Below are 13,147 nucleotides of genomic sequence, written 5' to 3' on the forward strand. Positions count from 1 at the left end.
TTTACGTATATTAGAGAGAATCAATGCGTCTTGAGCCACGACCCATGGTCTTGATTGCGAACATCTTCATCAACACGTTTAGAGTTCATCACTTGAGTATTCATGAACTTTGGTAGAATTGTTTAGGGTGGATTCCGAAACCCTAGTGTTTGTTACATTTTTAATTCCACTCTTTGATATTTCATCTCTGCTTTTCTCATTTAAATTCAAAGTCCATTTACTTTCATGCAATAGAAATAGGTCACTTGAACCAAATCAAAACCCCCCCCAATGTGTGTGTGAGTTGTGTGTTTGATACGTGGTGTGTCTTTGATACTGAATTTTATTTGTTTCCGTAATTTTTTTGGACTTTTGGTCCGCTTTGTGCTCTTGCATTTTCTGTTCTGAATCCAACCGTATAAAGAACGTGAATTTTTGACGTACGGTTAGAAAGTTATAGGCAAAACACTGGACAGAGGTCGAAACTGAAAAACAGAGAAACGAATCTGCCCAAAAAAAGACCGGTCGTTACTGTTCACGACCGGTCGCTCATCACACGTTTATTGAAATTTCGACTCTGCCGAAAAACGACCGGTCGTCACTGTTCACTGTTCACTGTTCACGGCACTGTTCACAGGTGATAAACAGGTGATAAAATGGCGATAGAAAATGCTGTTTGTGTTTTTCTTTAGTTTTCTTGTGTTGTTTCATTTCTTTTGCACTTCTTTACTTATTTTTAGTTTCCATTTTGCATTTGCGTATTTGTGGTGTGTCAATTAAGTGTTCTTTACGTACTCAAATTAGAACTTATAGGGAGCCGACAAGTTCTTCGTGGGATCGACCCCGTACTTACATAATCTATACTTCATTAGATTCGTGCACTTGCAGGTATTTTTAATTGGTTGTTTGCACATTAATTTGTGTCCTTTTAGGAATGCAACATGAATCAAACTTGAAACTCCAAACTTATAAACCCAGAATATTCATGTTAGGTTACATCGAAGCCCTAGTTATGGATTTAGCTACTCATAATGGAAAAGATACTTGAACAGAAATGAGAAAACATAATGAATGCAATAAGAGTAGAAAAACCCTTTTTCTGAAGTTCTTGTGGTGTCCAAGGCTTCTCCAAGTGCTTCTCCACTTCTAATGCTTCTCCAAGAGCTTCCCCACTTCTAGAAAGATGTATGAAGGATATGGAGGTGATTTGGGATGAGTTTGAGTGAGTGGTGATGGCTAAGGAAGATGAAATTCGTAGGGAAATGGAAGAGAAGAAAGCTGGAGTTGTTTTGGTGATTGTTGGAGTGTTTGGGATTGTGAGAGTGTTTGAGGATGGTTGGAGTGAATTGTGGGGTTGTGAATCCCAGGATTTGTTGTGTCTTGAATGTGGAATGGATGTGGTATTTATAGGGAGAGGGGAGTGATAAATCTGAATTCAATATGGCTAATGCATTCAACACTTGCATTATAAAATTTAAATTGGTTGATGCACTTCACTAATGCATACAACACTTGCATTATAAAATCTGAATTGGTTGATGCACTTCACCAATAAATCCCACCAGCATCCCTAGCTCATCTTCATGTCACCATGACCAAGCTTCCAACCAGAAACAATAGCTCATGCCTAGCTCACCATGACCAAGCTTCCAACCAGCTCATCCTGAGGTCAGCATGACCAGCAACTTCAAGGGCTTACAACTTGGGCTTCTCTTAAGCAAATGACAACTTTAAGATATCCATTGGGAAGTTCAGAATGTGTCTGATCCAACCACACAAGTATTGGCCCAATCCAAGCTCGGATGAAGAAGATAAGTCCGAAATGAAATTCTAACTCAGTTTGCTCGCTGACAAAAATCTATCATGAGCATGGATCTGTGTTTGCTAGGTGACGGACTCCAGATTTATCCAATGGGGCTGAATTTTGGATATGTTATAGTACACACCCATTGGAACAACTGTCATGAAGAATGCGGCCTCATCCGAGCTGGGTAGGTTGCTGAAACAGATCTTGCAATGTGACCCACGAAACTGGACTGGCAAGGGGCTGTAGGAAAAATGAGTTTGTCTTTAAGCTCTTCTTCCATTCATCCAAATTAGGTCTTAACATGCTTGAATTGCATGAATTATGCTCTCTTGCTCTATTGGCCTACAAAACACACAAAGGGAGGGAAATAACTTAGAATTATAGGAACTATGCAAAAGAAGTAAGTAAATTGGGCATGTATATGTATGAAATTATGAGCTTAACATGGGGTCTACAAAGTTGGGCTGGCCCGAGGGCAGGTCCAGCCCTAGGTCCAAAACTCGGGGGAGCTGACGTCATCGATGACGTCAGCAGCAAAAAAAATTTAAAAAAATCGAAAACAAAAACAAAAAAAATTCAGATTTTTAAAAAATAAATACTTAGTCATATTTTTCACTTCCCACACCAAAAATCTTTAAAAACGTATTGTTCAAATTAATTGTTTAGGTAAACAAATATGTGAAAAAAACAAAAAAATGAATAGTATTTGCCCTAAACTAGGGCAACTGTTGGAAACCAACATTGCTTTTTGCAAGGGCAGCCACTATTCACATGAATAGTGGCTGCCCTAGCACCCCCCCTTGCCATGGCTAAGGGCAACTGGTGGAATTGCTCTAAAAAAGCCTCATTTTTCAGTTTGGCTTGGTCGGTCGTTCAGTTTATCGGTTTTTATGCCTACTCCTAAAGACAATCACCCATGTCATTCTTGAAGACTTAATTAAAGGAGGTAATCTTCAATTCTTCATCTTCTTTAATTTTCTTCTCTAAATTTGTTGATGTTGAAATTTTGGAGATTTAGAGTTTATGAAGTATCAATTAGGGATTTACAATTGAGACTTATAAATTATCAATTGGGGATTTTGTTGGTCTATATATTTACATCTTCTATTTATTATTCAATAGGTTATACTTTATAATGTCGGATCAACATCAAAATGTTAAGAGATCAAAGACTCTTACAGATTTTTTAAGAGAAACAATGGTGAATCATCAACTAGCATGCCTTCCCGTTCTTCTCCATCTCCTCTTGTGAGAAGCAACCTCCTTCTCAACCTCAAAGAATTCACTCTAAAAATGTAAGAGTGGAGCCTTGTGATCAAGAAGTTAATACCAATTCTCTTGAGCGTGATCCAGGATTACGTTCTCAAATAGACACATTTCCACCTAATCAAACGTGATAGTGTACGAAGATCTTATATTCTCTTAAGACCATGTCAACCACAATTAAAGGAATTTCCATCACACTTAGGCGGGAAACAAAATGGTCAATTTAATGGTAGTTGGTATAAGCAATACCATTGGCTTGAGTATTCTTTTCATAAAGATAAAGTATTTAACTTTCCATGCTTTCTTTTTTATAATGATCACTTACATAAGGCATTCATTGTGGAGGGGTTTAGAAGTTGGAAAAGTGTTTTCCTTATTCATGTAACCATTATAAATTCACCACATCATTTTGCTATGCAAAAGTGGATGAATTTAAAAAATTCAACTCACCCATATTGACAGAGTAGTGCAAACCCCACAAGAAGTTAAAAAAATCGGTTGAGGCTTACAACCACAATAGAGGCCATTAGATATCTAGCAAATCAAGGAATGGCTTTTGGAGGTGATGATGAATCTTGTGACTCCTCCAATTGAGGCAATTTCGTTGAGTTGTTGAAGGCTTTTGCAAGAATGAATGTAAACATTGAAAAAGTTATGTTATAAAATGCTCCCTTAAATGCCCAAATATTTCACATAAGATACAAAAAGAGATCCTAAATATCTATGCTACCAAAGTGAGGAAGATAATACGCGATGAAATTGGGGAAGATGAGAATTTTGTATTCGTATTGATGAAGCACTTGATGACTATAAGAAGGAACAAATGACTATTATCCAAAGATTTGTTGGTTGTGATAGGCATATTCGAGAAAGGTTTTTTGATATTGTGAGTGTTCACGACACTAACTCCTCAACTCTTAAAAGTGATGAAGATTCTCGCCTTAGAATTATTCATCGTGACATCAATATTATTTATTAAATTTGAAAATATTTTAAAATGAATATTAAACAGAAAAACTTAAGTTCTTCATGTGTCGAAATTCCTAACAAAGGGCACATGCATGTGACTTTCTGTCAAATTGTGTTGGATTAGCACTCATTTCAGTACTCGTATGTGTGTAGAATTCTCTCTCTAGTTGGGAGTTTCTCTCTCTAAAATGGGAGCACCCTCACCTTAGTGTGAGACTTACTTGTTAGTAGCTGGACTGCTCCAGGAAGTGAAGCATCCCATAATGAACAAGACCAGCCCATGCCTGAATGCTGTGGATTGGTCATCCGGCAACACCAGCAACAAAACAGCTGCTAATGGAATAGCTGAACCGGAGCTTATCTGAGAAAAAACTATCCTCCCAGCATCGGGAAAGCGTTTCGCAAGATAATCCCCCATTTTAATCAATACACCTATCCGAACCACTTTCATCTAAGCGTGCAATCATCTAAGCGTGCAAACTTAGAAACCCATTTCACTGTTTTCCAGATGTAGGAGCAGCACTATTAGCAATCATGTTTCATGAAAGATAAAACTCAATTCATCCCTCATCTAATGGTTTTACTTCTTCTATAGCATTGCCTTTCTATTGATAAGTTTCTTTGACTTAGTTTCAGTGTTCTGCTTCTGTTTGCTCTTGTTCAGCTACCCTGTTATGCTTTGATATAGCACTTCCTATGTTATTGTATCAAGAATGTGCTGCATTGATTTGATAACAATGTGCTCATAAAATTTGATTTTATGGTTCGAAAATTGACTCCTTGTTTCGCTTTAGGTCGTCTTGAATGTCCAGACTTAGCTATTTACTTTTGAAATATGATTATTTTTTATCAATTTACTTACATTGGAATATCTTTTGCTACGCAAAATACAGAGGACCTAAGTTAAGTGTACAATATTATGAAGGCTCATTCAGAACCCTACTTGAACAACTAGTGAATGAAATACACAGATAATTAATGAAGAAATAATTAAAATGAATCAAAAGGAATGCTAATAAATTACATCACAATTTCACAAAGCCAGTTTGATCTTCAACCACTAGCGAGGATGTAGTTCAGTAATTCTTGAAATTTCATATTCCAGTACTTTGGCAGAATTACTCTTGGATCAATCAGACCTTGTTACCCCTGAATTATATTCCGATCCTAACGACATGTCCGATCCAATGCTATGCAAATAAAATGCTGGTTGGGAGGGCACTGGGAGAGTGAGAGAGTAGCTATTCAGCATGAGAATAACAGAAGCCATGGTTGGCCTATCAGCCACATTTTCTTGCACACATAATAATCCAATGTGGATGCATCTCATTATTTCTGTTCTTGAACCAGTCCTCAATGTGGGATCTATTAGATTTGAAGCTGTCCCTTCCCTCCAACTTCTCCAGGCCTGCAATGATTTGTGAATTTGCAGAAATGATCAGAGATAAGTTTTCTTTCTTTGATTCGTTGCACTAAATTGTATTGAGATACCAAAACCATATTATATTTTCACTTACGAAGCTTAGAAGATCCTCCGCATTTTCTCCATGCCGGAAGCCACTATTTTTTTGTCCACTGACTATCTCTAGAACTAACACGCCAAAACTGTAGACATCGGACTTAACAGAAAAGTACCCATGCATTGCATACTCTGGAGCCATATACCCACTGCATATCAACAAAAAGAATGTCGCGTTCACCAACACATATGGAAAGGAAATTGTTGACATAGCAAACATAAGCCCACAGGCAATTAAGTGCATATTCTTACTAGGTCCCAACAATCCGACTAGTATTGCCTTGTGTTTGATCAAGCACGAACAACCTTGCCATGCCAAAATCTGAAATTTTGGGGTTCATTTCTGCATCTATCAAGATGTTACTAGCTTTGAGATCACGATGAATAATTCTAAGGCGAGAGTCTTCGTGGAGGTAAAGGAGGCCTCGAGCAGTGCCTACTATGATTTTGTAGCGCCTCTCCCAATCTAGGTGTGCACGCTTTGTTGGGTCTGCAAATATATTAATGCAAAATCAAGACTTCAATTACAATGTTTGCTTGCATACATGTTTCACAATTGGAATTCTATAATAAACATTCAAAGTCAAACGAAAACAAAGCATAATTCCAGACATACCAAATATGATGTGATCGAGACTTGCATTAGGGACAAATTCATAGACAAGAAGCCTTTCACTTCCTTCTAAGCAGAAACCTAAGGGCTCGTTTGGTACACAGGATTGGCTTGGACTGGCTTGGACTAAATTTAGTACCATGTTTGTTTTATCTAATCCTAGTCTTAGATGGGATTGCTAATACCGGGCCCACCAAAAACACCTCCTTAGGAGGGGACTACTAATCCCATGTGGAAAGGGAGGATTAGCTAGTCCTAATGGTGACCAATGTATAAAATGCATATATTATATTGTAAAATTAATAACATATATTATTATTATTATTAAGGGGGTTTCACTAAAACACCCAAAATGGGGGCTGAAATTATAAAAAAACCCAACACCCAAAACACTTTATAAACACACCCAAAACCCATCATTACACACACTCAAAACTCATTTATAAACACACCCAAAAAATATGCAATTGTTGATTTTGGGGTTGATTTTGGGTGTGTTTCTATGTTTAAATAGTGTGTGGGTTTTTTTATAAATACATGTCTAGGATTGAGTTTATTTATAATAATCTATATTATTAAACTTACTTACACATATACTATAATGTACATATATACATGTATATACACATAAATATATCATATATGTATATATGTATATATATACATACACATATATACATATATAATATATATAATATACATATACATATATACATGTATATTATTATTATAATATACCCATATACACATATACATATTAATATTATAATAATAGCATACGTGTATATATGTAATATATATTATAATATAATATACATATATTATATATATATATATATATAATATAGCATACGTGTATATATATAATATACATATATATATATATATATTATATATATATATATATATATATATATATATACATGTATATACATGTATATATATGTATATTATATACATATACATGTATATATACCCATGTATGTATATTATATATATATACTAGTATATACATATACATGTATATATATACATGTATATACATGTATATATGTATATTACAATATATATAATATATTGTAAAATACATATATATATATATTATAAAATACATATATATATATATATATATGTATGTATTATACCCATGTATATATTATAATATACATATATACACCTATATACACATATTATATATGTATAATGTATGTATATATATATATATATATATATATGTTATATATAAATATATAAAATATACATATATACATGGGTATAATACATATATATATATATATATATATATATGTATTTTATAATATAATATAATATATATATATGTATTTTATAATATAATATATATATATATACATGTATATACATGTATGTGTACATATATATATATATACATACATATGTTTATATTATTTATAATATACATATATACATGTATATACACATACATGTCACATATATTATAAAATACATATGTACACATACATAATATATGTATGTATACATATATACATATACATAGATAGTTTTGAAATAAAAAATAAAAAATCTAGTCCTAGTCCAAGCGTACACCAAACGCAGGATAAGTGTTATCCAACTTAGACCAAGCCAAGCCAAGCCAAGACAGTCCCTAAGCATAGTCCATGTCAAGACAGTCCCGTGTACCAAACGAGCCCTAAGAGTCTAACTAAATTCCGGTGTTGAAGTTTAGCCACTAATAAGACCTCATTTTTGAATTCTAAATCTCCTTGCCTAGAATTTGTGGAGAGTCTTTTTACAGCTATATCTTCTCCATTGAGAAGCCTACCCTGAAAAAATATATAGGTACGGAATGAAAAAACAAAAATGATATAAGTGGTTCAAGAAATATCAAAGTTATAAGTTCTTGTTAACTTGTCACTACCCTGTAAACAGATCCAAATCCCCCCTGTCCAAGTTTATTTGCTTCAGAAAAGTCATCTGTGGAAACTCTAATGGTGGCCAAGTCAAATTGCAAGGATTCTGCAAATCCAATTTCATCTGTATCGTCGCCGCCTGAGGGACAATTTAAATTCTAAAAACACTTATAAAAGTAGTAGTACTTGGCTTCCTCCCTATCAAATGGAATAATATGATTAATTAATGTTCACTAGAGTTGCGTCCTTACTTGGAATTAACTTCCTAGTTTCAAGTTTTTTCTTTGTCCTCCTTACTCTTAAACAAATGCAGAAGAATATAACTATTAGTACCACAGAAACAACAATTGGCACAACAATAATGATGAAAGTCCGAGATCTGTTACTCTTGGATCCTGCAAAAACCAGAAATCTCATTTGCATTAATTTGAATACATACATGCATTTGTATATGAACCTAACAAAATATGCATTAGAAATCTCTTCGACCCAAAATTGTTGTAGTGTCAATGGTAGTAATGGTCCCTGAATTTGTATACGAGACAATTACATCAACTTAAAATTGAATTGAGGGACTAAAATGTAACTAGTACAAATTCCTGGACAATTGCTCTAATTAAGCCAACTTTATTTCTTCAAAGCATAATATATTGTGATATATATATATATATATATATATATATGTACATATACGTACCTCCTGCAGACGGTGGAGGAGGACTAGACAGTGGCTGTGAAGGAGGACTAGACGGTGGCGTCGACAAAGACGGCAATGGTCGCACAGTTGTAGGGTCATAGAAGCGAGAGATCTCATACCTAACATTACAGCTGGGTTTAATAACTCTACCACCTTGCTTCCCCTGACAACATTTTGGGATATCTCCCAAAGCACCAACCAAGCAATCACTGCAGATCTGCTCGGTCAAATCCGGCGTACACTGCGCAAGTCCATAGATTGTTTGGAAGTTGGGAGCGGTTGCGGTCCCTACCGCAAATTTTCGAAGCGAACCGTTCGCCGCAGCTTGACCACTTAGGTCCTCCAGTAGCGTCCTCAGCTCTTGAAAAAACCCGTTGACGTCAGAGGAGGACACGTTCTGTAGGTTCCACAGCCAGAAAGCAGGGAGTGTTTCCATGGCGCCGTAGATGGAGCGGTTGGAGTAGCGAAGCATGCACTCGTTATATACGCCGAAAGCTTCCTTTTGATTGGGACAGACCTGTGTGAGCATTTGTGTGGAGTTGCTGAGGCAGCCACGGCAAGTGTCCCCCGTGACATCCCCACGACATAGCCCGATTGCATAAACCTGGTCGGGGTTTTCCCCGTAGGATGAGTTGTAGAAGCCGTAGCCATTGCCGTTGTTGGAGGAGGAAGAAAGAGAAGAGAGAAGGGTGTTGAGGTTTGTCTGGTAGGTACTGTTGGTGGTGTAGTTGCCTTTATCGTTGAAACACGAAAGGCTTAGAAAATCAGGCGGCTGAGCAAGGGATTGAGTGCTGATGATGAGGACCAAAACGGGAGAAAGGAAGAACATTAATGGCGCCACTCTGTTTTGTGCATTATTGTTGGTCAAATCAAAACTGTGTTTATGTACTTTTTATTCTTTATGATAAAAAAGAAAAAAAAGAGAGCATAATACATCAAAAAGAAAATGTAATTTATTTCTCAAATGATATATGTCATATAATAATACTCAGACCAAGTCCTGCCAATTCCAATTCATCAAAGTACTTCTTTTGATAGAGATTGGACTGGTACTGATTTTGATTTTTGAGGATTGATTGAATATTGAATCATTGATTGAAATGGGAGTGGCTCTGGGCTACCGCGTAATCTGGGTCAAAGGGTAGGAAAATTCCACAAAAGAAAAAGTGATACAGTTTTGATCGAACTTCTAAATCTAAAGCATATATAGGAAGTTCATGAGATTGGGAAAATATCAATTTTAGGACGTCAAACATCCGATCATTTGAAAACAAAATAGATAAACTATTCACGTATCGAAATTTGTCTTCTCTGATAAATCCTTAAAAAAGCCTTAGTATGCCCTGATTTTGGAATGAAGTAGCCTCCCCAACTCCTAAACTTTTTCTCATTTAAAAAATAAAAAAGTTAGTCTCCTCTCCGCTTCCAATTAACAATTTTGGTCAACCCTATACAAGACCAATGCATTCCTCAATAATTGAGGTTACAATAATGAATGGTTACAAATAATTTTTCAACGTGATTCAGAAAATATATTTAATTCGGGGTGATATCAGAGACAGTCCTACATCCAGGCTAACCTGAGATGTAGCCTAGGTAGTTGATATTTTGTAGACTAAAATAATACCACAGCTCCGGTGACCGATAAGTTAATAACAATAAAAAATTAAAACTAGACCCACACACAAATAAAATCCGGGTCAGATTAAAGATAAAATCCGAAGTTGGTTCTAGCCTGAGCCCAAAATCAATTTATTTTTTAAAAAAGCCCGATATTGTTGATTTTTCCAAAAGCCCAATTCTTTTTTTCTTCAATACTAGTTTTTTAAACAGCCCAACCCATTTCGTTTTCCTTGCCCAAATTATGTAAATTCAACTATAACCCACCTTTTTATTTAAGTATCTAAACTATCAAATTAGATTTCACAATCATCATCCAACTATCAAATTAAATTTTACAACCCATGACAAACAGAAATACAAGCAAAGCACCAAACATATTCACTTGTATCAGTTAGGGGATGTTTTGCAGCTCCAATGGCTTCTCCATCATCCTCGTTCCAATTCAACAAAGCGCCAAACCTAAATCCTGATCAATTATCACAACTATGGAATATCAGGAAATGATTAATTTTTCACAAAATGACATAATCTAAACCATTGAAAAACAAATATAGACCCATCAATCAATCAATCAAGAATTAATTCAATAAAAAAAAAACTAATTAACCCAAATATTAGCATTCGTTCATCAATAAGATGCTAACACAGACATGCTACAGAAGGAAAAAAATGGAGAAAAAAATAAAACAATGAATGCATTTAGTCAACAACTAGTTAAGCAGATTCATGCAAAAAAACAGATTCAAGACAACTCAATTAAATAAATTGAAACTGATTCAAGGCTAACAATCGAAACTAAAATACACAGTTCAAAATCAGAAATTAAACTAAATCCATGATCAGAAAAGCAACACTAGATTATAACAGAACTTAACCAAAGCATAATTGGTGACTTAGTTCTCATCCACTGTCTTCTTCATGGTCCTTGTGGGCCGATTGATAACCAAAAGTGATGGCTTTAACCGAGATGGATCTCGGTCTTCTTGAGCCATAAATTCTAAAAAGGCTTATTCTTGGAGTAGATGACTCAAAAGATACCTTTAACCAAACGAAATCAAAAAATTTATCAGATTTGTTCCAAAATAGAGAAAAGCAACCAAACCTGATTCATCCAAAACGAATGAAAAATTAGGTCGACGGAGAGAGGAGATGAGGTCGACAGAGAGGGTGAGGTCAAGAGAGAGCAAGAGATTTACAATTCTTCATCTTCTTTAATTTTCTTCTCTAAATTTGTTGATGTTGAAATTTGGAGATTTAGGGTTTATGAAGTATCAATTAGGGATTTACAATTGAGACTTATGAATTATCAATTGGGGATTTTGTTGGTCTATATGTTTACATCTTCTATATATTATTCAATATGTTATATTTTATAATGTCGGATCAACATCGAAATATTAAGAGATCAAAGACTCTTACAGATTTTTTTAAGAGAAACAATGGTGAATCATCAACTAGCATGCCTTCCCGTTCTTCTCCATCTCCTCTTGTGAGAAGCAACCTCCTTCTCAACCTCAAAGAATTCACTCTAAAAATGTAAGAGTGGAGCCTTTTGATCAAGAAGTTAATACCAATTCTCTTGAGTGTGATCTAGGATTACGTCCTCAAATAGACACATTTCCACCTAATCAAACGTGATAGTGTTCGAAGATCTTATATTCTCTTAGGACCATGTCAACCACAATTAAAGGAATTTCCATCACACTTAGATGGGAAACAAAATGGTCGATTTAATGGTAGTTGGTAGGTATAAGCAATACTATTGGCTTGAGTATTCTTTTCATAAAGATAAAGTGTTTTGCTTTCCATGCTTTCTTTTTGATATTGATCACTTACATAAGGTATTCACTTAGAAGTTGGAAAAGAGTGTGTTTTCTTGATTTATGTAAGCATTATAAATTCACCACATCATTTTGCTATACAAAAGTGGATGAATTTAAAAAAATAAACAAAGTAGTGCAAACCCCACAAGAAGTTAAAAAAATCGGTTGAGGCTTGCAACCACAATATAGGCCATTAGATATCTAGCAAATCAAGGAATGGCTTTTAGAGATGATGATGAATCTTGTGACTCCTCCAATTGAGGCAACTTCGTTGAGTTGTTGAAGGCTTTTGCAAGAATGAATGTAAACATTGAAACAGTTGTGTTATAAAAATGAATGTAAACATTGAAAAATTTGTGTTAAAAAATCCTCCCTTAAATGCCCAATATATTTCAAATAAGATCCTAAATATCTGTAGGGTCTTTTTGGTTCCAGCAGCTATTGATGGGCATGGGCTGCTGTAAAGAGCCAAATGTGTGAAATTGCCCCTTGTGTCTGAGTTCAAGAATCAGACCCCAAGAATGCTTCGAAAGGGTAGCTGGGCCTTAGGAACCACCTTGGTTACCTTCACCAGCAAAACTAACAGTTGCTTATAGATAGATTCTTAGCTTGGCATGAGAAGTTTGTGGCATGAAAGCTAAGCATTCATGAGTTTAGCATGAGAGAGAGAGGGCTATGATTTTCTATGAGAAACAGGGGTTTAAAGTAAGGGGGAAGGGATTTTAATAGGATTTGTTGAGGAGAGAGAGAGAGAGGGAGGAGAAGTGGGTGGTTGAGCAATTTTTCGGCAGCCTGGCAAAAGCTTTGTTAGACTCTGGAATGGCTTGCCAGAAGAGAAAATAGGAGGAGATGGAGGAATATGGCACGAAATTGCAAGGGTTTAGGGATGAGAGATGATGCTTGCCCTCTGGATGTGGTTGTCCTTTGATCGGTGGGACATG

The 13,147-nt window shown here is 35.3% G+C and overlaps 1 pseudogene across 1 annotated transcript; it reads right to left on the bottom strand.

Annotated features, from left to right (window-relative positions):
* Positions 1-5,081: 5,081 nt before the first annotated feature.
* LOC110746676 (cysteine-rich receptor-like protein kinase 6) lies at positions 5,082-9,589 on the bottom strand (annotated as a pseudogene). The gene is made up of 8 exons (XR_015836498.1): positions 8,761-9,589; positions 8,315-8,458; positions 8,072-8,202; positions 7,839-7,976; positions 6,157-6,241; positions 5,793-6,030; positions 5,539-5,689; positions 5,082-5,429 (listed from the first exon to the last, which is right to left on the bottom strand). The product of XR_015836498.1 is annotated as a cysteine-rich receptor-like protein kinase 6 (transcript).
* Positions 9,590-13,147: the final 3,558 nt, after the last annotated feature.

This window comes from Prunus avium, chromosome 6, assembly GCF_965620075.1.
Source record: "Prunus avium chromosome 6, drPruAviu1.hap1.1, whole genome shotgun sequence".
NCBI classification, from domain to species: domain Eukaryota; kingdom Viridiplantae; phylum Streptophyta; class Magnoliopsida; order Rosales; family Rosaceae; genus Prunus; species Prunus avium.